We start from the raw sequence: 23,117 nt of genomic DNA, 5'->3' as shown, positions 1-23,117 counted from the left end.
CTGGCTAAGAGACTACTTCAAACCACTTTGGCAGAAAAACAAGTTCAGTTCTGGAAAAGGAATGTAAGGCAGTTTTCAAATATGTTTTTCCTGGATTGACATACTCTAGAATGTCTGGAGAACCAGAAGTCAGCTTCAGATCTCATGGGAGATGCCAGAGGAATGAGCTTAGTCTTTGCCAAGATTTCATACCTTTTCCTTTTACAATCCAAATGCAACAGCAGAAAACACCACTTAATTTCACTCACATTTACTTTTTTTTATGCAACACAAACGTTAATCTATACCTCAATAAGTGATCAACAGTACCTTGGAAATTCAAAGTTAACAGAAGTTGCAGTAAACTCCATACACTTTTCAGACCTGTGAATTTTTCCCAAGTCATTAAACAATCAAAGTACTGATGAATTAGCCTTTTCTGTTTATATTCACCAGTCCTCTTTCCCACTCCAGCCTCTCTGCTCAGCACACAGTGCTGCTGGTTTCCAGCAAGGCTCTTGGTGCTGCAGTTATTTTAGGCTATTGTCAGCATCAGACTTGCAGAGTCTGTCTTATACCACCATTTGGGATGCTCTGATCTTTACTGAAGACTAAGAAAGCAGAAATGCAGAATACAGAAGGTGCTCCAATGTCCTCCTGTAACAAGTCGTAGCATGACAATGGCTAGATGTGAACCTCTATTTCAAAGCAAGGTTGCCAGTAAAAGTTAAATTTCCTAGCTGCTACCACTGCTACCTTTAGGCCAAGTCTGAAGACCAGTGAAGGTAATGCAAAACTTCTCACAGACAGTAGCATTCCTATAAACTAAGGAACCACTTGCTATAACTACCACTTAGTCTGTCACTGTACACATATTGACTATGAACGGGCTGCCATAAAAGTGATCAGTACACTACAGCATCTCTCCACTCTTTCCTTGTGAATTCAATTCTGAATTATCTGTGAATGAACTAAAACTTCCCCAAATTTATTTTCTCTTCATCATTCTTCAGTTTTGTATGCATTGTGTTAGCCTATAGATGCTTGTTGTTTGCATCTTTGTGTGATTGTTGCCATAAAAATCTCAGGCTGCTTTGGTTTAACACGTAGGTCATGCTCATTCATGGAATAATGCCATCTAACTTATTTAGATGGTCATCCTTCACTGTTTTAATGAATCACCAATATAAATTATGAGTTGTGAATATCAAGAAAATGTAAAAATAACAATGTGTGAATATCAAGAAAATATAAAAATGACAATGCATTTATTTTATATCATGTGTGATTTCCTGTTCTAAAAACATTTACTTTTTCCCACTCCAAGATCACAATTGACTTTTGAGCATAAGGAAAAGCAGATGTGTCAGAAGTCTCCCAGTGTTTAGTAAAAGAAAGGGGAAAAAAATTATGCAGCCTTGCATGGCTTAACAAGGTTGATGTAGACACAAATAAAGCAAAGTTAAAGCTTAACAGCTTAACAGCTTTAACTAAAACATAAATATCATAGTTTTGTCTTCTGTGCTGACTTGTCCTTTTGCACAGTTTTACTGAAGTTGCACTAAGTTTTGCATTTCAGCACATTCCCGTTGCACATTAAAAAAGTGGAGAAGCACCATGGGATGATATCAGATATAGAGTTGGATAAATTTTTTTGGCCAAAATGTTTTTCCTGAAAAACAGCAATTCCATTATGTCCATTTTTTGTAAGCTGCTTAAGGAAAATAAAGAGTCTGAGAACTGTAAAAATGCCAGCATTTTAGTTTTGACATACTTTTATTTTTCGTTCAAAGCATTTGGAAATCAACTTTAGTTTTATGAATGAATGAAAAAGGGAACAAGTAACACCTCCTAGAACCTAAAACTTGTTCTCAATCAAAAATCAGTATTTTCCCTACTTTTCATTTGGCTGTACACTTCATTCCAGGTTGATGAAAAATGAATTCTTGTAGATCTGCCAGTGAGCCCTGCAAATCAATTAATTCCCCAGATCTAGATACGAAGTTCGAGATGGGAGCATTTCTTTGGCAAAAACACCAACTGTAGTTTTTGTGTGAGCATCAAACTCCTAGGTTATTTTCAGATAGATTAATGGTATTCTTTCAAGTGACTATGCTTCCAAACACTCCCTCTGTTTGTTTGTGTTCAACATGCCTCAGTAGTTTTGCTTTTAGTTGAAAATGCACAAAATTTCAACTTGTGGTCATGAAATTGTGCAAGAATTATGCTAATAAAAGGCCAGAAAAGGAATATCTGTCTTTGAATATGAAGCAATGCAAATATAAAGGCCTTAGTGACTAAAAGAGGATGCCAGAATCTTCCACTCCTATTTTACTGTTTCAAAACCTGGATCCAGTTCTTCATGACATCAATGGTGAATGGAAGAATTTGAAAATAAAATTTGTTGGGATTAACATAATAATATTGATGGAAATAAAAATCACAGACAACTAGGTGTCTGAGACAAAATATGTACTAATATATTTGTTACACAATATTCTTTTTCTCCTCTCAGGTGGCAAAAGGAGATACGAGTGCTCTCCTACTCTGAAAATAAGGACAAATCCTTGTACAAATCTAATGGCATACTGTGGGCCTATATAAAGCCCTTTTGCTTTTCTGGAGCAGCATGGGGTGTTCATGAACAGTGAAGGGGGAAATATCACCTATCTACACCACCCACAGAGTCAGCATTTGTGGAGGCAAGTCACTTTGTGAAGGTGAGAAACCATGACCATTTGTGACAGTTGAGAAGAGCCTGGACAACTTCCAAAGTCAACTTTTAATAAAAAAAATGTCAATAATGCTTTGAGCATTACTCATTTTGTGGCAGTGCAGACCAGAGAAGATGGCAAAGCCTGCTGCAAGATTAGTGGTGGAAGGAAAGAGAAGCTCAGGTGGAAGTTCTGGTATCCAGTGCAAATCGTGGCAAAAATCTGGTCCTCCTGAATTCATATCCAAATTATTTTTGTGTTGAATTTTTTTTCCCATTTCTCCAAGGTCCATGTCTATAGTGAAAAAAAAAGCCCAAACCCAATATTTTTAAAGTTTTGGTTTCATAATTACATGTCTTTGGTGTGCATGAAATAAAATGAGGAGGATACCATCTCATACATGAAATGCAAATAACCTGAGACTGAAATGTCAGATGCCATTTAAATGGTTTCCTGTGTGCTCCCCATTATTCACAAAGTCCACAGCTGTCTTATTTATCTCTGTACCAGAAAAGCACCAGCATAATGGAGGTAATTCAAAGACAAGCACCGATAATTATTAGAAGGGTAAAAAAGATTATGTAAATCCTAGAATCATAGACTGGTTTGGGTTGGAAGGAACCTTAAAGATCATCTAGTTCCAGCTCCCCTGCCATGGGCAGGGACACCTTCCACTAGACCAGGTTGCTCAAAGCCTTATCCAACCTGGCTTTGAACACTTCCAGGTATGGGGCATCCACAGCTCTTTGGGTAATCCGTTCCAGTGTCTTACACCCCATCCCCCCAGTGAAGAATTTCTTTCTAAGATGTAATCTAAATCTACCCACTTTCAGTTTGACGTTATTGTCCCTTGTTCTATCACTACATGCTCCTGTAAAAAGATCCCCTCTGGCTTTCTTGTAGGCCCCCTTTAGGTACTACAAGATGCTCAAGATAAGTTGAGAACAACTGGATGCAGATATGTCAAATAAATAACAGCAAAGCGCTTCAAAGGACTGTAGGTTGAAGCAGCCCATGCTTTGCAGTGGTGAAGCGTGTGCTGGCCCAATCCAGTCCAGCTCTGCTGCCAGGTGACTTGGAACTGCAAGCTCAGACCATTCCCTACTTTTGCACCATCTGAACAGAATTTACCAGCAATTTCTGCACATAGTGGCCAGGAAAAAGATCCCCAATCTTTGCACAGTCCTAAGCAAATGAGTAAGTATTTTACACAAACACTCATGTACAGCCACAGAGACACTACACTGCAATATGTAATTAGGGTCCTTTTTCTGTTAAAGGACTTTGAGTAACTAAATGATGATCCTTCTTTTCCCTTTCCTCATTCCTTCTTTTGTTTGCTTTCTTTTTTTTTGAATTAATGCTAGATTTATTGCCTTGGGTGAGTTTTTCAAAGCACTCACAGTTGGCCTAATTCTGTTGCTGTTAAAGCCACTGGGAGTTTTGCCAATGCTTTTAATGAGAACAAAGTTAGGCCAGTGCTGTCAGTTTTGAAGCCCCTGCTTTGTGTGTACTCACATGAAGGTGGGGAACAGGCTGCAGATAAAATGAGAACCAGTCTAAATCTGGATCCAGCAAGGCAAAATAACACAAACAAAACCCTTCCTGTGGCTCAAAGGAATCTCTTGAGCCATTTCTTTCACCAGTCCCAAAAAGCATCAAACTGATTTTTTAACCAGCAGCCAATCTACGGGAACGCTCCACTCTGTGGGACTTAAGCTTCTTTTGAAGCTGATTTGTTTTACCTTTTGAGGCTAGCTGTATTCCACTGGAAAAGTGTGCAGAATCCACCTTTCTTTCTTCAAGTGCACTAATGAATAGCCTGCTAGAAATCCATACTTGGTCAGGAATTTTAAAACCAGAAGGGATCATCATCATGGTCGTATAGTTACACTGTCAGCATAAAAATGGTTCATAAAGGTACAGTCAACAATTTCAATATTCACCCACAGCTTCTATTTGAATTGTAATAATATATAAAATATTCAAATATGTGTGTTTTCAGCACTATAAAAAGGGAAATATACACATAATCTACCTGTACTGCCACAAAAAGAGAAAGCATTACCCAGGCTGGAACAGGCAAATGATTGTGAAAGACAAACTAAAATAAAACAAGATTTTTTATTGCTTCATTGTTTTATTTTTGAATAACAATAATGTATTCTTGTTGCCCATAAATATAAATATAAGTAAATAAATACATATAAAGTGTTGATTTGATCTGTTAAGATAGCTCAATTGGACAAATGTTATATTCATTACCACAAAATGTTTTCATGAGTTAACTTCTTCATCTGCTTACAAGAGTAACATTAAGGACAGCATTTCTCTAGAATAGATTATTAGATTGCCCTGACTTAGGTATTGTCAAGAGAGATGACAAACAGGCTTCAACTTCCTTGAAACACTCTTGCCAGTGTTAACATTTCATGTAAGAAAGCAATGAGAGTCTTTAAAAAAAATAAAAAAATATTTAAAAATTGGTATTTTTCATAAGCTATCAAACACAGTTGATTATAAAATACTATCTTTTTTAAAGCCCCCAAGAGTTAAAGACTCTTTGATTCAAAAAAATGACAGAAAAAGTACATCCTGGAATAAGAATCCTGGTCCTGCAGTCAGATGCTCTGTGTCTGTCTCAGTGTGTCCAAGTCTCGTGATAGTTTGGTCAACTTCCTAAAGCCTTTGCTGTTAGAGTCAAATGACTGTAGGAGAAATACATCTTTTAGGTCAATAAAATAAAGAAACTGTGGCCTTCAAGGAGTGGAGGATATCTTCAAAAACAAACTCTTCAGGCTTAATGTTGTGCAAAGAGTTAAAAAGTCTCTCTTTTTAAATATCCCAAATCCCAATAAGTGTGTAAAGTAGGATTAGAGTATCACTTGCACATACTTAGGCAAATCAAAGTTTACACTCAGTTTCTTGTAACTATAGGCAAATTTTCGTGTTGCAGAAGCCATTAAAGAGAAGTAAACAATCTCTACATCAAAAAATCCTTGAGCACTAAGTATTAGGGAACAAGAAGAGAAGTATCATTCTCTGATTTTTTTGCACGTGCTTATATTTCTGCTTCTATATCCTTAGCCAAAGAAATAAGGTGCAATGGTCCTGGTGGATTTTGGGCTTTGTGGACCTTTGCCTGACCCAGATGGTATGTCTGTGCAAGTAAACACAAGAGGTCCAGTGAACAAGGTTTCTGGAAAGATGGCCTGGGACTGTGTGAAGTAATGTGAAGAATGTGTTATGCCAGAGTGGATTTTTATAGGCTGAAACTCAGGGTAATGGTTACATGCCCCTGAGTACAGAAAGAAGGTATGAAAGGACATTAGGTTATGCAAAGGTTGACAGGCCTGCTGTGGAGGACTGTGTATTGCAGGGGGGTGAACTCTGGAGTGAACATGTACACTGTATTTGGCGGGAATTGTCCCTAAAGATACCTCTTCCTAAAACCAAGAGTCGCCTCATCTTTGAGCAGGTCAGTCAGAGTGGTTCAAGTGGAAAAAAGGGGAGAGTCAATAATCAATCTGTCACAGCAATCAGGAATCCAACACTCTTGCTTGCTGTCTGGACCCTGTTTATTTAACGGTGTAAATGTAGCCAGTGTGGGATCACGAGTTTTGGGAAGAACATGTAGTTGGTAGTTACATCATACTCTAGCACTGAATGGAAGTTATGTGTAACAGAAGTGATATGTAAAATTTGGAAAAACGGTTTCTAAAAATCTTTCTTAGAAGTGCTCTCCTAGTGTTCGATTGTATTATTGTCAAGACCACTCTCAGCTCTAACCTGCAGATATTTTCTCTAACATCATTTAAGAGCCTAGAAAAGTGTCTCTTTGGAATGTGTTTCCTAGTCTATTTTAAACCACATTTTCACTTCTGCTTTAAATTTAATATTTGACTGTGTTTTTTTAAAAGTTTTTTATGTACTCTTCCTGTAAGGGCTTTGCATGTGCCTCTGAAAACCACTAAACAACAAAGTTGTTGTTGCCACTGCTGCTTGATCTTTCTGGGAGGCCAGTCCCACACAAACCTCCTTCTCTCTCCAGAATACTGCATATTTTAAATACAACACTTTCAGTTTAGTCAGAAGAGAAAAATGCAATGGTTTTCTCTTCTTTCAGATCATGAATTAATTTTTTGTTTTGTGAACACCAGTTTCAATAGCTGTGCAGTCATTTACATGAACCAAAATCTTTCAGATATAACAAATAAGATGAGTGTTGTGGTGAGATGCCATTTAAAATTTGACATTCTGGCATTGAACAGAGCATTATATTTAGATGTGTTCCTAAATTTTCTTTCTCTTTTACGCTTTTCAAGCTCTTCATTTGCTGTAAGCACAGATATTTAGTCAAGAAATTACATTAAAGGATATTCTGGTCATGTAGCAGAAAGACGTATGCTTTCTGTCTGAGTCAGTCAACTCTGACACTTCATACTGTAATAGCTCTAGCCCTGTTCATGTGACTGAAAAGAAACTAAAGGAAAGGCAAAAAAAAAGGAAGAGGAAAGAACAATATTATTCATGTTATATCTGCTCTGCAAATCTAAACAGACAATCATCCTCCCATTCTGTAAGAGTTTTTGAGATTTTGCAACATTTTTTCCCATGCTGAAGAATTGAAGAGGAGAAAAATGTCCATAAAACCCCCCCCAAAAAACCCAGCTAAAAGTTAATTCAAATCTGGAAAAAGAAAAGGGGAGGCAATTCCAACTGTAACTCATCTCTCGGTCTAATTTTACTGCTCATTTCTGCTCAGCTAATTGTTGCTGGTTTCCTTGAAGTACATTTGAAAGGTATCAATGTTTCAGCATAAAAGATGTCACACAGAGCTATTCATGGTGTTACTTTGGGTTTTTAGCTACAACTCAACTAGGCAATTAAACACGTTTCAATATGTTAAGGTTATACGTAGGTGCCAGAAAACACTGCAAACCACAACTTCCCCAATGTACTTCTCTAAGTAATGCAAGTGTAAAGATTTTACTCTTACACCAAGCAAAAGCTGAAGTTCTGATGAAGACGAAAGAAGGTCTCTTTGGATTTTGTGTTTGTGGAAGCAGTGGAATGGAAAGAGGGAGGGAGGCAGGGAGGGAGGAAAGCTACAGTTTATGCAGTTTGTGTAAAGTGTTATTGTTTGAAGCTATACCTTAGAATGAGCTGATATTTCATGGAAGTATAGGTTGGATACATTTCAGAGATAGGATTTTAAATAATTCAGATTTTCAAATAATCTCCATACAGTACATACAATCAGATTCTGAAGACATCCTCTGACAGGATTCAGCATGTGCCTGGGGACTGCTGCTGCAGGGAAACTGGACAGCCCTTGCTGCAGAGCTTCCTTGTGACCAGAAATTTCAGGGCCTAGAGTCTCTAACTCAGGGTCGAAATGTAGGGCTCCTAGTGTCAGCAGCTGTAGACTACCTCAGATGTTTGGACTGCACACGTATTCAGCACTTCTAAAGTCTGGAGTGAATCCATTATGTAGGTTACCCCATTTATCACTACTTAGAGTTGTTTAGTCTCTCAAATTAAAATGGATTAAAATGATTTTTAAAACAAGAAAAAAAAAGATCAGATCACCTGAACTAAACCACATTTTTGAATCTCAAAAAAAGGCTTTAAATGAGAACACTTTCAGTGTTGCTCCTTACTGAATGGTGGACACTCTTCCCATGTGTAAGACAGTTTCTGTGCTTGTTGCCATTTTTCAATGCCTTTTTGGGGATAGATTTCTAAACCTGTTAGATCTGCCAGCTACTGTACTTGTAATTTTAGATATTTTCTGAAGTCTGAGTACTGAATATCCTATCATCACTCCTCAAATCCCCATAGCATGAAGACTTTGGTGTCATCTGATTCTTCCATACGTTTTGGCTTAGAACCAGAAGGAAGCAGAAAAAGTGTATTTACTATTAAAAAGGATATACAAAGAAGTGCTACCCTTACTGGAAAACAGAATTAAAATCTTGCAGAGCAAATGGAATAGAGAAATTACAAACAAGAATGGCAAAATTTTTGTTCAATACATGGGAATTTCTGACAAGAAACAGATTTCACTGAAAAAAAAAATCCAAATCAACTCTTATTTTCCTCTTTGGTCTTCACAACAGACTATGCTGGAATTAACCTCCTCAGTGCTGAAGACCAGGCTTCTGTAACTGCATGTACTGTAGTCAGTCACCAGTTTAAGGTGACTTGCTGCATTGTTCTGGTGGAATGGATTCTTTAATTTAACATCTGTGAGCCATGGCTACTCTTGGGCTTCTGCCAGTGTAATCTGTTATATGAACTCTTCTTCCTGCTTGCTTTAGAAAAGGAACATACTCCTTCACAGTTTGTGTTTTACAGTGTAAAGCAAACTAGACTATTATAGTGTTTTGTGACCTTCTCTAATCTGCTCTCTCACATCTATTCCTCCCTCATTATAGTCTGACCTAATCTCTCTTAAATATGACTTCCAAGTTTGAAATTAATTGTACAAAAGATGCTTTGTGCATTTATCATAGAATTATAGAATGATGTGGGCTGAAAGGAACAAAGGCTACTGAGTTCCACACCCCTGCCATGGACAGGGACACACTTCCATTAGTTGCTCAAAGCTCCATCCAACCTGAACACTTTCAGGGAATGAGACATTCACAGCTTCTCTGGGCAACCTATTCCATAGTGAAGAATCTCTTCCTAATACCTAATCTAAATCTGTCCTCTTTCCGTTTAAAGCTGTTACCCCTTGTCCTCTCACTACAGGCCTTTTTAAAAAGTCTATCTTCAGCTTTTTCATAGATCTCCTTTAGAAAGGTTGTTAAAAGGTCTCTCCAAAGTTCTCTCTCCAGGCAGAACTCCAGTTCTCCCAGTCTGTCTTCATAGGAGAAATGATCCAGCCCTCTGATCATCTTCATGGCCCTCCTCTGGATTTGGTCCACTTCCTTCATATTTTGGGGACCTGTTGCATTAAGATTAAGAAATTTGGCAGAAAAATAATCCTCCTTGCATTCCACCTGATCCTCAGAGGTCAGAGAGGCTGAGTGTGGCTAGACTTAATCTCTGATTATAAACAGTTTGGCACTAGAAGTCTGATCACGTTCAATAAGAACTTGTACTATCACAGATTCACAAATAGTGCAATGAACGAATCTGGCAATTCAGGTGCCATCGCATTCAGTAAGAACCTCACAATCACAGATTCACAGATAGTGCAGTTTATTGAAGCAACAGAATTACAGATTCAGAATTGACATTGCTGAATGCACTAGCTGCAATGGAGCTCTAAAAATAACCATAATATTGTGCTAACCCAGGTAATAATAATAACAATTGTACACATAAGCTTACCAAGAAGCTGTTCCTGCTTCTTGGTAAGAGAAGGGAGAGGAAAGTAGACTGTCAGCTGTCTGCAAGGTCTTTTTGGGTCCTTCTGCTATGTTAGGTGAAATTCCTACCCTTCTTATATACAGTCCAATCTTATCCCCTTCTCCTATGTTACATATAGCAATGTAATGATCTAAGAGGAGAGTTGAGTAATACATGGTAGCATGTATTTCATTATACTTATTAGTATATGCAGGGTGTGTGGTTTAATATTTAAATGACCCTTAATCAGAACAAGAGAAAATGGCCTCAAGCTGCACTTGAGGAGGTTCTGGTTGGACATCAGGAAGAATTTCTTCACTGCAAAGTTGTCAAGCGTTGGAACAGACTGCCCAGGGAAGTGGTGGAGTCACCATCCCTAGAGGTGTTCAAGAAACAACTGGATGTGGCACTTGGTGCTAAGGTTTAGTTGGCAGGGTCGGACTTGATGATCTTGGAGGTGTTTTCCAACCTAAATGATTCTATAACTCTATGGCTCTGAAAGTTATGTTTTTGACCATGGTGTCCTTCAAAATTGCAGCTATATGACTTTGTTCCATTCTGTGCTGTTCATCAGAGCCAAAACAGGACTATCCACCATCCTATCTCCACAGGACCTTCTCCTTTGGCCAACTGATCCTTTCTTGATGTCAACTATGCAGCTCTCCATCTGCAAAGAAAACATAGAGGGTACAGTACAGGCTAAAGGTAGTAAGCCTTAGCCTTTGCCTGGCACTTTGGTCATCATCCTACAGGGCCCCAGACCTGGGCGCAGTACTCCAGGTGAGGTCTCACAAGAGCTGAGTAGAGGGATCTGACTGTAACAGTACTCTATTTCTGTTGGAAGTACTTCTAATTCATACTAGTATTGTGTTTGCCTTTCTTTCTGACTGCATCACATTGGCAGCTTATAGCTGTTCTTTACTCAACTTCATACTAAGCTCTTACTCCTCACAAGTCATTTTGAACTGATCTTTTTGATATGAGTCATTGCTGGGTCAAATTCTTCACAATCAAAGTAAAAAAATTATTATGCTTTTAAAAATGTGGAGTGGTTTTATTTCTGATAGCATGAGGTGCTAAGAAATTTTAGCTTTGATCTATTTACTGTGTTCTAAAAAGTACTCTGTGGCTTTGCCACACACAGTTGTGTCCATAAAAAGTCTATTGCAGTTCACATCATTTGTAGTACTAACTGCATATCATTCATTTGGATCTTTTTACATCTGAGTCAGCACCAAAAATAGGAAGGTTATTCTGAAAAATATCCAATTTAAACTAACAAGAATTAAAGGAATTTCAGAAGGCTCTCTGAAAGTTAAACTCTTGAAATGTGAAAATCTTAAATTAAATTCACAAAACTTTGGTTTGCCATTACTATTGATCCTTCTTCCTGTCCTATACTTTCTGATGATTGACATAAGACTTGCTAAAACTGCATAGAATTGACTTAGGAGTAAATTTTGAAAAACTCTTAACTGTAATTCAGAGAAAATGTGGTGTTTTACTTCTTCCACAGCAAGGAACAACCTCTACAATTGCATTTTTAATACCATAGGACTGAGAGGTCACTTTACCAAAGACTGCAGTATTTGTCTAGGTTTCAGAATTGCCCACAGCTAAACAACTTTACTTTAAACTAAAAATCCCATGCCAAGGAAAATTGCAGTACCTGACTGCAAACATAACGTAATTTGTAAACAGAAAATGAAGTTTACATATTGAAACTTTTTGTATTTTTCTTTGAAAGGAAAACTGCTCTTGTTTAAAGTATGTATGGTATCTTCTGTTGCAGAAATGGAATGTCTTTAGAATTTCTTCTCATGGAAAGTCATCATGTGTTTGCAGTGGTGAAGCTGTACCTCAAGTACTGTGTAAAGCTCTGGGCCCCTCACTGCAAGAAAGACATGGTACTGGAGCAAGTCCGGAGAAGGTCAGCAGAGATGGTGAAGGGTCTAGAGAGCAAGTCCTATGAGGAGCAGCTGAGAGAGCTCAGGTTATTTTACCTGGAGAAGAGGAGACTCAGGAGAGACCTTATCACTCTCTACAACTACCTGAAAGGAGGTTGTATCCAGTTGGGGGTCAGTCTCAAGTGAGGGGGCCAGGCAACAAGTGAGGAGATGAGAGGACATAACTTCAAGCTATGCAATGAGAGGTTCACGTTGGACATCAGGAAGAATTTCTTCATGAAAAGGGTTGTTAAACATTGAAAAGGACGGCCTGGGGAGGTGGTGGTATCACCATCCCTGGAGATGTTCAAGAGAGAAACGACTGGACACGGTACTTAACTGTGGTCTAGTTGACAAGGTGGTGTCAGTCAAAGACTGGACTCTATGCTCTAGGAAGCCTTTTCCACCTTAAATGATTCTGTGATTCTATGATTCTCTTCGTCAACCTCAAGTGATAAAAAAAAAAAAAAAAAAGTGAAGGAAAAAGTCCAGATCACAAAAAGCTGAAGATTGGTTAAAAACAATGAGATTTAAATGCAAATGTATGTTGAGGGCTGTTTATTACCTAAAAATGTTTCATTTGCAGTGTTTCTCTTTCATGTTTTGCTCAATAGGCCAGTTTTTGAAGTGTTATTTTTTTATGTATGTATTTTTTTAGTGAAAGATGAGATTATGATGTAATCATTAGCTACTTTAAGGAGAGATGTTAAACTGTGAGAACTGTCAAAATGGTGTGTAATTATCATTGACTTGAGAATATTTTATCTAGCTTTAAGCAACTTCTGTCATTTAGAGTAGGTTTTTGAAAGTATGGTAACAATTGCTTCTGAAACTTTTAGTGCCAGAATTAGAAAGACATGTATGCAAATATAACCACTAAATAGCACACTGACACTGCTGTGGAATGCAGCATGGAACTGAAAATTATATACTTAGCAACTCAATATGATGCTAGGCCTTTTCTCTTAATAGCAGTAAGGTTATCATGCATATGGCCAATTGACTTGGTGTTAGAGTAGATGACCTCAGCCCCTGACACAGAATAATTATTTATAGAGATTAAAAAGCATGGTATTTAGGGAAGCAGAGTTTGTGAAACAAGAGGAGTGGTCCAACGCAATCCAAAGTTATGAGCCTTGCCAACAGAAAAGCTCATCAACAGTACTGTCACAACCACAGTGAAGGAACACAAAAAAATAATGTTGGAGTTCGGCTGCTTCCAGATAGGCAGGTAACAGTAACTGTGTTATTTGTAGAAGACAATGAGTCTTCCAGTTTCTGAGTTGCAGGTCTCCTCACATCTCAACATACCTTTGTCACATGAAAATGGATCCTAAATGCTAGATTGCTAAGGCTTCCAAGAGGCTCACATGAACCAAGACAAAACTGGGAATCTCCAGAAAATTTTTCTTGACAGTGGAAGCTACCAAAAAGTGCTTTTGTTACCCCTGTCTGTCACAGTATGCAGTATGAGCCATGTTGTCCCACTGATTTTAAGCAGCTGTTTAAAATATTAATTTGCTGTATGAAGCCTTAAATTGTGTATAGTCTTGCTATATTAGAAGTTCTTCCTATTTTTTAGTTTAGTTGAACTAATGTTGATTTATGTCTTTTTATCTAATAGCTTTGTTTAGTTTCATTCTCCTGCCCTCCTTTTATTGTAGTTTGACAAAAATTTTGGAATAGGAAACAATTCTAAACCAAAACCCACTTTCTTTTCTTTCTGACAACAGAGGATATTTGGGCCCAATTGTAAACCAGATTTCTTTTGAATATCAATTTTTATTTCAATGAATGGCTGTTTTGACATATGGGATTGGGAATCTCCTGACTAGCTATTTGGGTGAAATTTGTTGTTTTATATCTTAAGCTGCTGAACTGCATTGTTAGTGTAATTGTAGAGAAATCATAAAAAGTGACAGATTATAACCAACTATTACTAATTAGTAATAGAAGGACTTTAGAACCAGACCCCTGTACAACAAGACTGACCAAGAAGAGAATGAGTTATATTGGTCAGTGATACCATAAAACACATGCAAATTTCTGAGCATTTTCTCAATATAAGGCCATCAAGATGGAGTTTAGCTTTATTTTTCTACATCTGCATGGCATGGTAATTCCAAGATGTATTTCAAGTCATTCAGAAGCACACAAAGAAATGAGAACAACTGCCTTCCTGAATAACTGTTATTCATTCTGGAATCATCAAATCATAGAAAATGTAAATGTTAAGTAAATTACATTCACCCAGATTTACTGTATTTTATAGAATAGGACCATATTAGATTTAAAAATCAGTATTGGCAAGAACTACTGAAAAATATCAATGCAGTCTTCTCAGAGACAAACTACTGATTAGCACAGGTAGTCCAGAATATTCGAATTATATTATAGCGGGTACTGACACTTTGCCAGTCATTTGTCACACAATAATTATGTCAGTTGCAACACAACCACATATACGTTTTATGTGTTATATATAGCCAATTGGACAGGCGGATGTGTTAGTCTCACATGCAAAATACTTAAAGGTAAATAGGATTCAGTTCCAGTGTTTCTCTGAAACCTGCCTGAGAGACAGAACAAGGAGTTCCACACAAGCAAGCCTTTTTCATCCCTCAGTCTCAAGCTCATTTATACTAATCAAGGAAGGGCAGTAAGGATGATGAAAGCTATTCCCAGGCTTCCTCAAACTGGTGTGGTTTAGAAACCACTTCAAAGGATGTGGTCAGGAGCACAGCTCTTGGTTTTACACCTGTAGAGCTGTATCTATGAGGACCCTCCTGCTCATCTTCTCCACTCTGTCCTGGGTCTTCTGGTGCATGTTGAACCTGGTTGCATGGCTTTTCACATGTGTATCTTTTACAGAAAAGGTGCAATTATACCTTTTTCCTTTTCTAGGTACCATCTTAAGAATATTCTAACTGGCATTACATACAGCATTCAAAACAAATAGGCAGCCACTCAGAGCAAACAATTTAAAACTTGCAGTATTAGGCCTTTAAAAGGGAATTCCCATTCATTACAACAAATGGATGGGAACCACAACCTTTTGATAGCTCAGTGGGCTATATCTGGTTTTACTGCAAACGTCATCTTATCTGCAGACTTCTATTTTTTCACATCTATCTTCTGCATTGGGAATAAAAACTCAAGCATGAATTTTCGGGACCCATGAGACAAACTAAATCTCCTACTGTGACTTCATTCTGCAGAGTCTGTGTTGCACACACTTTGGATTTCATAGTCTCTGAAAGACCTGGATGCTTGAGGGTTGCAACTATTTCAAGTTCAGCTGGAGCCTGATATAGCTCTTCAGTTAAATGCTAAACATTTTTGTCCGTCTATGAGAAGGGTGGGTCTGAGAAAATTGAGGGATGTGGAAAATAATAAACTGAGATTTGTTTATAGAGTTCTGTTTTGATGAAAGGCTGTAAGGATTCTATATTTCACCTTGTTTACGCTAGTTAATTTCTAGGACATGAAGAGTAAAACGTAAGGCCTGAAAGCACAGGATCATGGTCCACCTTCGGCTGCTGATGCTTTTGCCTGAGCAAGAACAGTATGGCATGGTGCACAGTAACAGAAAGTACATCTGTGAGAGCTGGTCAGGTTTCAGCATACACAGACACTAACCAGAACTATGCATACTGAGTGTTTAATTGTCGCTTTGCTGCATGGTAACTACTGATACCATTCAACCCTTTCCCTCTTCTTTTTGGAAATTTCCCTCAAGTGCCGAGAAGTCTAACGCAATGGCCAAATACAGCTTAACTGTGCCTAACCCTGGCGTGGGTTAGTGACAATAATATTCAGGATATAAATATCCTAATTCTGGCTTAACCTTGGACCACCAGACTGCATGACAAGCATGCAGAGGACCAAATGTGCACTTGGAGGACTGTAACTTACAGCTGCCACAGTTGACAGGCGTTCCCATTCAGAAGGGCCCTTGGGATTCACATATAACTAACACACAACTCCCTGAAATATTGTTGGTAAGGACTTATTGAATTTTAGGACTGTTGATCTTTCTCAGGACAGTTGCACCTCCCTCTTTTTTCCCCCATCACTACTTGCCCTTTTTATTGCATGGTACTTAAAAGCGTCAGTATTGACAGTCCTTTAAAAGTCACCTATGATTTGCAGCAGAACACAGGAGCTTTGCACAGGATTAATGATTTGAAAACTGTTAATCAATCTCATTAATAATTAGCTGGAAAGTAATCTTGCCATCACTGTTTGATTCCAAAAGAAAAGAGAAATCAAAGTTTGTTTCTTAGTTAGGAAGCTACACAGAACTGGTAAGGAAATTACTTGACTCCATAAATATCTGCAATTCCATCTAGGAAGAAATATCAGAAGTACATAGATATTTATGAAGAAGTCTATACAACGCCAGAACAGCATTTAGAAAATGGATCGATTATTTTACATTACCCATTTTAGGCACACTAATAGCTAACTTACTCTCACATCTGCCACTTAAAAGCTGCAGTAAGGAGAAATACTCCATGAATGCTGGAGAGCAGAAACTGTTTTAGCTCTAGAAAAAGCATCAGATGAGATGCACTGCATGAATATGGCCAACACATGCTAACCAAACATTACAAATCAGACTCAATATAAATAGCGCGTTAAGAAATGGCACATACACAGACTCTTCAAAAGTACTTCTCTAATTCCTGAAAATCCAGAAGGACTTGCACAAAAAACACACATTGAATGATTATTAGGGAAAACTCATCTGTCAATGGATTTATTTGAGAACATCATATTTCATTGTCTCTGTCTTACGCATCTACATATTACTTCACACCACTAATATTATTAGTTGTATGATATTGACCAAAGTTAAGTAGCACTCACTTGGTTTCAATCTACAAACTCCAGCCAATCAACATCCCTTGATGTCACCACTTCAAATTCTCAATAGGACTGAATAATAAAGAAGAGGTAAACCAAAGCTATCTACTTTAGCTCCAAACACTCTGTCTTCACTCAAAGCATCCACTCAGCTGGGAAGTACATCAAAATTTATAGCATAGACATTTACCGTGAAAGGTTTTAACATTATGAGGAATCCTATATTAGTGTCTTGAAAGCCAATGATACGACAGAGCCTATATTTGCACTGTCCTACAGGAGTGCTCTTGAGCTGAGTTCGAGAGCAAACAAAAGCATTTATCAGCCTGTGAATGTTGTTTCATCTATGTACACTGACATAGAATTTGTTTTTATTGAAGAAAACAACAAAAGATTAGAAATGGTAACAGCTCCAGCCTTCTTCTTCTTCTGCCTCCAACTGAGAGGACAGAATCCCCGAATACTGACACAGTTCTCCATCAAAAAGTTGGGCAGCACATCCCTGTTTCCAACATCATAACTAAGTGGCACAGAATAGAAAAATACTTGCAGAGAGTATATATAGACAAAATCCATTTTCCTAAACAGTGAGAGTTAATGAAAATAATCAAGATTGCAAACATTTATATTGTGGACAACTTCATGCCTCAATTCTCAACATTACTGGTGATGATACCAGTAGAGATGATCATCTGAATTATTTTCTTAACGTGAAACAATAATTATCTTGCTTGGACAAACTCTCACCACTTCATAGAAAGACACTTACAGTGTATCAGAGACAGTAGAAGTGTAGCAGTTTTCCCTTTCAACCATAGGTGTTTCATTGCACATTGCTCCTGTGAAATATACATGGTTAAGCAATGCGTAACAGATATATCTATGTTCCACTGTGTTTTCCTATATGTTTGGACAAGTGGAAATCAGATGAATTAGTCCCACACTACTTTTCCAGATGGAGGTCTAGATGTAGAAGAAGGAAGGAGTGTCCTTTGCAACATCTGTATTGCTAACAGCCTCTATGACAAAACCAAAATGTTAGTAGAAGGGCTGTCTGTCTGGGGCTTTCACAGATCCTCAGTGGACATGCAAACAGGTAAAAAACTTTACATTAATGTAGTAGGAACCTTCATTAATAATCAGCTGTCCTTGTTGTTAAACCACAACATCAGCTCATAGCATGTTATGATATGGATTGTGTGATTTCACCACAGAGCGTTACAGTAGTTTTCAAAGGTTTCTGCTGTGCTAGTCAAAGTAGGATAATATGACATATTTAGGGGAGGGACTTTCAGCTGTAGTTATGTTCACTTAGTATTTCATTTGCTTTGCTTCTTTATTTAAAGGTTCCATATTTAGCTTTGTGCAACTCTTATGTGTTTTATCAAGGCTTTTTTTATAAGTAATAATATTTTTTTACTTAGTAATAATATTTATCCCTTTCCTCTTCCCACCCAGAACAGTTCAGCAGTTCAATATTTCCTTACCTTTTTCTCTCTAGGTTTACTTAAGCAAATTTAGGGAAGAAAGTTTTGCTTAGAACTTTAACAACGTACCAGCTGGTAATGGATAGAAAGTTTCAGCTTGAGAAACCGCCCTTTCAAAGGCAACTTCTCTTTCTGGCCTCATTTGTCCTGAATAATTCAGTTTTTCCCCATGCTGGTGCCTTTGTCTTCTCTTGTGTTTGCTAATTGCTGGCCAGTGGCTATGCGTCCACTTTTCAGGAACGTTCTTAATCCTACATGACTAATGCATATTAAGGAAAAAAAAGAGTGAAAAGCAGAAAGACAATACCGTAAGGCAAGCTATGTGAACTCAAGCATGGCCTGCACTGCTAACTCTGATAAGTTTATCTTTTGATACAACTCCACATTTTCCTACCTGAAAGTCAGTGTGGTTTCAGAGCCAACAGAAGTACCACAGACATGGGATTTGTTCTCAGACAACTGCAAGAGAAGTGTAGAGAACAGAACAAAGGTCTCTATGTAACCTTTGTTGATCTCACCAAGGCTTTTGATACTGTGAGCAGAAAAGGTCTGTGGCAGATTTTGGAACGTTTAGGTTGTTCCCCAAGTTCCTTAAAATGATCATCTCACTCCATGAGGATCAGCACGGCCAAGTCAGATATGGCAACACACTTTCTGAGCCCTTTTTAATTAAGAATGGTGTGAAACAAGGCTGCGTTCTCTCTCCTACCCTATTCGCAGTCTTCTTTAGCATGATACTCCAAAGGGTCACGGCAGACCTCGACGATCAGGATGGTATCTACATCCGATACCGTACTGATGGAAGCCTTTCAACCTAAGGCGACTGAAGGCCCACACCAAGACCTTAAATCATCTTGTCTGGGAGCTGCTTTATGCTAATAACGCTGCCCTTGTTGCCCACACAGAACCAGCTCTGCAGCGTTTAACATCCTGCTTTGCAGATGCTGCTGAGCTCTTTGGGCTGGAAGTCAGCTGAAAGAAGACAGAGGTCCTCCATCAACCTGCACGTCAGGAAGTCCCCCATCATCCCCACATTACCATTGGCCGATCAGAGCTCAAATCAGTCCTGCAGTTTAATTACCTAGGTAGCCTCATCTTGGATGGTAAGATTGACGGAGAGATAGACAACAGGTTAGCAAAGGCATATAGTGCTTTTGGAAAACTCCACAAAGGAGTATGGTGTAATAAACACCTGAAGAAAAGTACTAAGATCTGTGTTTACAGAGCCATAGTGTTGTCTACTCTCTTGTATGGATCTGAACCATGGGTCATCTACCGCCACCACCTGCGACTCTTAGAACACTTCCATCAACGCTGCCTCCGAACAATCTTAAACATCCACTGGTCAGATTATGTGACCAATACATCTGTTCTAGAACAAGCAGCAGTCACAAGTATTGAGGCCATGTTGCTGAGAACACAGCTGCGCTGGGCAGGGCACATCTCCAGGATGAAGGACCACCGCCTCCCTAAGATCTTGCTTTATGGTGAACTTGTCACTGGCTGCCGCAAGAGAGGAGCCCCGAAGAAAAGATACAAGGGCTCCCTGAAACAACATCTCAGCCTTGGCCATATTGATCATCATCACTGGTCTACTCTGGCCTTCAATTGGGAGGCCTGGAGACACACCATCTATAACGCTGCCATTTCCTTTGAGAAAGCACGCAGGATCACTCTTGAGGAGAAAAGACAACACAGAAAGAATCATGTCTTGCTGAATATACCACCTAAGGAGTCTTTCTGTTGTGCCTTTTGCAATTGGATATGTCTGTCTTGTATTGGCCTCATAAGCCACCAGCGTGCTTGTAACAAATGCGGATAGAGCCTTCCCAAATCTTCATTCGCGAAGCCCAACCATGATGATGATGATGACATTTTTCCTAGAGCAAGTGAGTGGGGGACTCTTTGTCATTCTATTACAAAACTGCTAGAGTTGAGCAAAGTAGGAATTACAAAATTGGAAGAGAATGATATTTCCATGTTGTTCTAAAACATTTTCAGAAATTTCATCGCATCTTTGGAAAGAGAAAACTTCTACCAGATTTCGTTTTGGAATCATGAGATTTCATTTCAGACGTTTCAAACAGAACTTTCAACAGTATCAGAAAGAATCACAACTCTTAAATGCCACTCTACCAGGCATAGTAAAATTGAAAATTCTCCTGGTCTGCTGATTTCTAGGGCAGTACACAGGATGGGAGCTTCCAGGGGTGTCAATCCATTAAAACTTGGGTCAAAAACCTGAGGCTGCATTATAGGTATATGCCAAGCATAAAGCTGAGCAAACTGGCAAGCCTCTAATAGAAATTCATCTCGCAGTCAATCTTTGCAACTGTCCTTGCAGGAAGTGTCCCCAGATTCTCAGTTAAGTATTTTCCTGTGAGCTGATTTCTTCACAGAATCACAGAATACACTGTGTTGAAAGGGACCACAAGGATCATTGAGTCCAACTTCTGGCCCTACACGGGACAATCCCCAAGAGTCATAACACTGGCCTGAGAGTATTGTCCAAATGCTTCTTGAACTCTGTCAGGCTTATTGTTGTGACCACTTCCCTGGGGAGTCTGTTCCAGTGCCCAAGCACCCTCTAGGTGAAGAACCTTTTTCTAATAACCAACCTAAATCTCTCCTGACACAACTTCAGGCCACTCTCATGGGTCCTGTCACTGGTTACCACAGAGAAGAGATCACTATCTGTCTATCCTCTTCTCACGAGGACGTTGTAGACTGCAATGAGGTCTCCCCTCCATCTCCTCATCTCCAGGCTGAACAGACCAAGTGACCTCAGCAGCTCCTCATACAGCTTCTCCTCAAGGCCCTTCACCATCTTCACTGCCCTCCTTTGGACGCTCTCTAATAACTTAATATCTTTCCTATATTGTGGTGCCCAAAACTGCACAAAATATTCAAGATGAGGCTGCCTCAGTGCAGAGCGGAGCGGGACAATCCCCTCTCTCAACTGGCTGATGATGCTTTGCCTGATGCTCCCCAGGACATGGTTGGCCCTCCTGGCTGCCAGGGCATTGCTGACTTATATTCAGCTTGCTGTTGAACACACATCTGGATAAACACATCTTGTGGTGGGTGAGCAATTGGCTTACGGCTCAAGCACAGAGGGTAACAGTGAATGGGGTGACATCAGACTGGTGACCTGTCACAAGTGGGGTTCCACAGGGCTCCATCTTGGGCCCTGTGCTCTTCAACATCTTCACAAATGACTTGGACACAGGAATGGAAGGAATATTAAGCAATTTGGCAGACAACACAAAGCTGAGAGGAACTGTTGACTCCCTTGAAGGCAGGGAGGTCCTGCAGAGGGACCTTGGCAAATTAGAGGACTGGGCAATCACCAACCCTACGAAGTCCAACAAGAAGAAATGCCAGATTCTGTACCTGAGATGGGGCAACCCCAGATGTTCGTATAGTCTGGGGAATGAGAGGCTGGAAAACAGTGCTTGGAAAGGAACCTGAGGTCCTGGTGCTATTTGTTTCACATTTTTTAACAGAAAAAGAAGATAAATTTAGGCATTTCTGAGTATTTCTAGTTTGTTACATACAATCAGGTATTATTCCTACCTCTTTTCGTCTCAGATTCCCTTGGTTTGTTTAGGGTGAACTCATTTTCATTGTAGAAAACCTATTAGAGCCTGTTACCTGTCACATCTATTAGTTCAGAGCTCCTATTGAGCTTGAGTTGTGAGTCAGATCCTTCATATCACACCTGTTTGCTTGATCTTTCTTTTCACTCATCTTTCAAATTTATTCTGCTACTTCTTAAAAGTACTAACCTCCCTTCCTGTTCTGAAGTCTTTATATTCTGTAGGAAAGGAAGAGTCAAATACAGTGGTTTGTTAGAGCAGCTAATTTTACACACACCATGTTCAAGCAATGCTAAAAATATTGAGAGGTACCTACTTAATTAAGATGTAGCTACAGCTGACTACTCTGCACTGTGCTATGTAGGACCATGCTCTGACCTGACTAGCATTAATAAAAGGCTGAGGGCCCCTTGGGGTCCTGATAAACTATTTCTGGTTATCAACAGGTTGTCAGTGACTGACAATAGTGTTGAGTCCTGTTTTTCCACATTAATGCAGCTTTTCTAGAAATCCTCACCTCATATCAGCAATCTCACCACCTTTGAGTCAAATTTTCAAACACACCTCATACTAAACATATGTGAAACAGTAAACATGGATTGCTGTCAGATTTGGAGTTTTTTCATGTGATGCATATTTTAAGCTGAAAATTTGACCTTATTCTTGTTGAAACTCCTTCTTACTATGAAACATATTTCAAGCCAGATGTGCATACCTCCTATCATTTGTTATGAATGACCTCTGAAAGGCAGTAAGATTTGCTCAAACATATGTTTCCTCAGCGGGCACACCACATACATCACTTCTGTTTTCTGAAAATATTAACTTGAGATATTTTCAAGATCATGTGTTGTTCTAGAGATTGTACTTCCAAAATATATGTCAGTCTTCACTCTCTGTGAAGGAGGCTGGCTGGCCCTATGTATTCATAACATGTATACATCCAAGTTCAAACACCTGCAACTCAGATACTTAAGGTTTTTGGATAATTCCTTAATGAATCTGATTCCATAGGGTAAAGTTGAGCTACATTTAGTCCAACTTCCATATGCTGTCTGACAATACTACTTCAAGCAGAACTCTTCTCACATGTCTTAGATCAACTCTGAGAAGCAGCTCCACATGAATCTGTAAGATCAGAAGAATAATTTGGTGTCACCT

Source organism: Manacus candei, unplaced genomic scaffold, assembly GCF_025592945.1.
Source record: "Manacus candei isolate 608988 ecotype Guabito, Panama unplaced genomic scaffold, ASM2559294v1 h1tg000024l, whole genome shotgun sequence".
Taxonomy (NCBI): domain Eukaryota; kingdom Metazoa; phylum Chordata; class Aves; order Passeriformes; family Pipridae; genus Manacus; species Manacus candei.
The sequence above is the reverse complement of the archived record's forward strand: the minus strand, read 5'-3'. Positions refer to the sequence as shown.